Genomic DNA, 5356 nt, shown 5'->3' with positions numbered 1-5356 from the left:
GTTTCATTTTGGCATTTGAGTACCATGCCTGATGCATTTTGACTAAAAAGTAGCAATTATATATAGCTGGGACACAAGTTCTTGTCATTTTTGCTTAAACAAGTACTTCATTTCATGATGTCATATTTTGTCATCTAAAAGTTTTATGATGTCTCGTTTTTTGCATCTAGGTATTGTGTCCTTTGGCAACTACAACTATGGACAAGTTTGGGCTTACATAGTATTGTTTTTTCACTTGAAAACTGTAAGTTTAACATGAGCAAGGTTAAGTGGCAATAAAAGCGATTTGGGCATTCCAACAAACCTAGACTGCTCAAATCTCTTTTGGTCGTACTTGACCTAGTTTCTACTATTTTGATGGTATTTGACCTAGCTACATATCAACTTGGGTTGAGCTTGGGTTCTATGTTACTTGGCCACAAGTACACCATGTCATGTTGTTTATTTTTGGCATCTAGGCATTGTGTCTTTGGTAACATAGCTTATCATTTTGCATCTAGGATTCATTTTTTGTTGGAAACATGTACTTTTGTCATGGTGCATATAAGACTCATAATGCTTTGGCAACATGTACTCCCATGTAATTCTTTCTTATTTCTGGGTTGCTATCCTTTTGTCTTGTCAAAGTGCTTATATAGGAGTTTGTGTGTTTTTAGTGGCAATCCAACAATTAATTCTTCACCATGTGTGTGTCAATAATGTTCTTTCTAGCCATTAGTCAACACAGTTTGACGGTTTTAGGCATTTAGCATTTCAATGTTCAAAGGCTTATTTTGAATTTAGGTACTTACTTTGCAGAGTAAAGAGGCTTGAAGATGAGGTAGGATATTGCAAAATTTCTTGTTGGAGAACCTATCCCATCTCAGGGTATCTCATGTTTCACTGGTTCTAAATTTATTTATGCATGCTTAGTTCTTGCACTTCTTAAGAAGGGTTTATTTTTTCAGGAAGAGTTCTTGCACTACTTAAGAAGGGTTCAACTTTTCAGAAACAACTTCTTCTCTTGAAGAAAAACTCTTTTGATTTTTGGTAGAAGCTGGTGCACCCCACCATCATTTTCACAAGTTTCTGCCCATCTTCAATCCATGTTTCAAATCTAAGAACATTCTAGAAAAGCACAAGGTTTACTATATACAAGATCTCAATGAATTTTATAGGCTTATTTTCAAGGGCAGCTTAAATTCAAAGGTTCCAAGCTAGAGCTTCATGGGAGGAGAGCAAGAGGAAACATATGAAAGTGATGCTGAACAGGAGATTACACCAAAAGAAGAAATGAAGTTAAGTGAGTCCCTAGATATTCAGGAGATTAGACATAGCATAGCTTGGAGAGCTTTGCAAGCTAACAATGGTGCAAAAGTGGAGAGCAATATTTCTATTCATGTACTCCCATCTTTTTAGTTTAGAAGTAGAAAGTATGTATTCATGCATGACTTACAAATCATGTTCACACTTCTGCTTAATGATTGTAGAGATAATGAGGGATTTGTTCAGCATGATGGGGGTGAGTTTGCTCAATTGAGGATGGGTTGTTTGAGTATTTTGATCCCAAGATTTCATTGGAGTTGTGCTCTACCAAGGCGAAATGCTATAAAGAGGCTCTTCCACCAGAGGAGGAGTTTGCTCAAATTCAAAAGCATCTTGGAATATCATATTTTTGGGGTGCCCCTAAGTTTGTTGAAAATAACTCTTCTACACACAACAAGGGTTGCCCCTAAGTTTGTTGGACTTATGGATGATATCTTAGTTTTGGAATAAAATCCAAGGTAATTCAAAAATCTTTTAAGAACAATTCAATAAGTTTTACTTGTTTTATGATATTTGTAATACTAACTTACATGTTTGTTGCAACTAAGTGTTGAATCAAATGAATTTCTCCTTTGAGCAAGAGAAAGGAGAGAAAAAGGTCATGGAAACGATGTAGCATTGGTAAACTGTATAAAATAATTTCATAATTCAAGATTTCTAGTTTTACATCACAAGTTTACAAACATGTAGAGCTTAGCATGATTCTTCTCAAGGGGCTATCCAAATTTCTTGTGGCTCTACTATACCTTTTACACATGATTGCATCATGCTTTTGGAGAAAAATGAAGCTTTATAGATTTTTGGATATGTTGTTGGGTTACAAGCTTCTAGAGCAGGATATTTTCTTTCCTATATAGCTTATGCTCTTGGATTAGATATAGAGGATCTAAAATATAGCTTATGCTCTTGCACAAGAAATAGAGGATCCCAAATAGCTAGAGATTTTGGAAAGCATTACATGATACAGTATAGAGATAAGGAAAAAGATCAAAGCACTACAATTACATTGAAAAAATATGTTCAATCTGAAGGTGCTCCTTCAAAATAGCTAAGCAAGCCATGATGAGTCCATGCCAAGTGCAATTTTTTACAAAACAAAAGAAAATACATATGAAATCCTGCATCCAACAGTGATTCAAATTTTGCTCTTGTCAGCTAGCATCTTGTACTGGATTTGCAAGATTAATCCATCTTCTATTACTAAATACTTTTGATTTTCTCCATTTGACATGCTTGTAATGCATTTAAAATTTAAAATGCTTTTTAGCTTTGTTGTTTTTGTGCAACTCTGTATGCTTGTGAAGCTTTAGAACTCTTTGCCTCTTCTTTTGTTACATATTTGGTGCAGAATTCTTCTATAAAACCATTTGAAAACTTCTTTTAAACTTTTTCTTGTTGATACCCTCCATGTCTAGTATGATGAGAGAATGCTCTCTGTGGGCTTGATAGTGTGATTTGTCCATGCCTTGTGTTGTAACCAAATAGCCGGACTTCCATACTACTCTATAAACCATGGAAGTTGGTTGCAAAGAATGTGTTGTAAATATGTTTAAATGCAAAATTAAAAAATTATGCATATTTGAATGCTAATAATGAAATTCATAAACCAAATCATTTTTCAATGTTAAAATTTTGATGTTTTTAAAACTTTTAGTCACATAGTTGAAATATTTTGTTGAGTGACTTTCATGTATCTGCTTTTCTTGTTCCTGCACGTTTGTTTTTGTTGTGGTCCTTAACTACATTATGCACCAATTTCTAGAACTCCTACTTGATAGATGTGCTTCCTCTTATTTTGTTTATCTTTCCAAGTGATTGATGGTTTGACAAGAATCTTCTTACTTTAACCCCACCAATGCTTACCTTAGAAGGAACTTGATTATTAGTAGATTATTTTTTAATGTTAACTATAATTTTAACTTTCCCTCCATGTAAAGGGATTCTTGAAAGCACATCCTCAAGTTCTTTAATAGACATTTTGATTTTTACTTTAAGTGAAATCTTCCAAGAAAATTCAATATACAAGTGGACAAGCTTCTCAACTATCCTGCAAAGAGCGTGAAGAGTGCACACATGTACTCTTTCCCCAAAGGATTGGGAAGCACTACCTTAACTAAGGATCCACTTTATCTCTACTTGGTTTCTGCTTCCAAAATGTTGTTTCGATAATCTTTACACTTTCCAAATAGTAAATTCATAGTGACTTTGCATTGGCACCTTTTTCTATGTTAAACATACATTTCAAAGTTTTGAGGTCACCTACTACCATGTGCCATTCAACATGATAGTCTCCCATGCCATCCACGTGTAGCATTTTAATTTATATTGATTACCAATGATTGTAGGTATATCTATATGATTCAAAATCCAACTCAAAGTTTCATGATCCTCCGATTTTCCCTGCATAATGAATAGCAACAATTTACTTAAAACCAATCACTACAACATGTAAAACCATTTAATAACTTTAGGAATGTTACCTCAAATGAGCCAAGCCACAAAATGATGTTTTCGGACTGAACACTTAAGTAATATGGATCAAAGTAATCTATTTATGGATTCAAAGATCTATTCATAAGTGCTATTGTTACCCTTTCTATTTTCTTCTTCTTAACAACTTTACATTCGTCGAGTTTTATGATAAACTTGAGCACTCCTTGAGCTTCTTCAGTAGTTGCATTCAAGAAGCAAACCATGGCTTCTTGTATGGACTTTAGATCAAAAAAATATTAATTTTGTCATCATACATCATTTTCCCTTGGTTTCTATCAGTAAACTCAACATTGATGTTATAAGGCTTACCCAAATCTCTTCAGTAATTTTGTTTTTATTATACATGATTTTTTCTTGGCTTCTATCAGTAAACCTAGCATTGATGTGAGAAGGCTTACCGAAATCTCTTCAATAATTTCGTTTAGTCTGAGTCTTTCTTTCCTTACATGAAAGGGTTTAGATAAGATATTTCTTTTCACCCTACTATTATTGAACTTCTTTTCTATGACCTTGAAGATTTATTGATATCCTTTTGGCTAATTCTCAACATCATCTAGCATTTGTTGGACTTCTTGCCCATCAACTACATTACAATCCACAAATCCTTGTACAATGCCTCTTCTTATAGTTTTGAATTTTTTTCTTCTAACCATATCCTTTGTTGTGTTGAACTGATCAAAGAGCTATAGTGAGGTGTTGCCAAGTTGGAATTTATATTCTCTTTATTTGGATGAATAATATTTCGATAATCCATTAAAACAAGCTAAGTAATCATGCAACTATGAACATTTAGATGGATTATAATAATTAATGTTCAATAATGAACATTTTGATGGATTGTAATAATTCGTGTTAAATAAAAAATGACTTACTTCACAAGTCGAATGTGCTTCTTACTGCCTCTTGAGATTGGTCTCAATACCTCAATGTTGTTGAATTTACATTATCTTTCTCTGATTCCCAATGTTTTGTGTTTCTTCTTGGCTTTTTTAAGTTGTTGTTCAAGCTATTCTATGGTTTTAATACATCAATGTTTTTGACTTTTTATTATCTTTCTCTACTAATATTTTTTGTTTCTTCTTGACTTCCTTAAGTTGATGTTCAATATCTTTTATGGTTTCTTCCTTTGACTGTAATTTAGCACGGTACATTTCAAAGTTTAACTTATTATCTCTTTTGCCCATATCTTACATTAGCATAGTTGACTTGAGCACCTCCACCTATGAAAAGGCTTTTGTATTGGGATGATTTGGATTTAATCTTCCATCACACTAGAGATCAATGTTCTTCATCCCTATATTTTTCATACTTTCCTTCTTTGTCTCTGAGATATGTTTACACACATTCTTCTTTTGAACTGGTTTATACTCTTTTGGTAAATCAATGTATAATGGATAGACCATGTATTTATTCCTTTTCTTCGTGCTTAAAATCTCCATTTCTTCTATTCTCAAACTTCAACTTTAGTGAGTTTGAGGCCTTGCTATGATGAAGAAAGTGCAGCTAAAGAACTTGTCATGATAAAGAAAACACATCAGTTGCATGAAAATTTGAGATT

The sequence above is a fragment of the Cibotium barometz genome, chromosome 6 (genome assembly GCF_041138505.1).
Source record: "Cibotium barometz isolate CiBa-2024 chromosome 6, ASM4113850v1, whole genome shotgun sequence".
In the NCBI taxonomy this organism is placed as follows: Eukaryota; Viridiplantae; Streptophyta; class Polypodiopsida; order Cyatheales; family Cibotiaceae; genus Cibotium; species Cibotium barometz.
The sequence above is the reverse complement of the archived record's forward strand: the minus strand, read 5'-3'. Positions refer to the sequence as shown.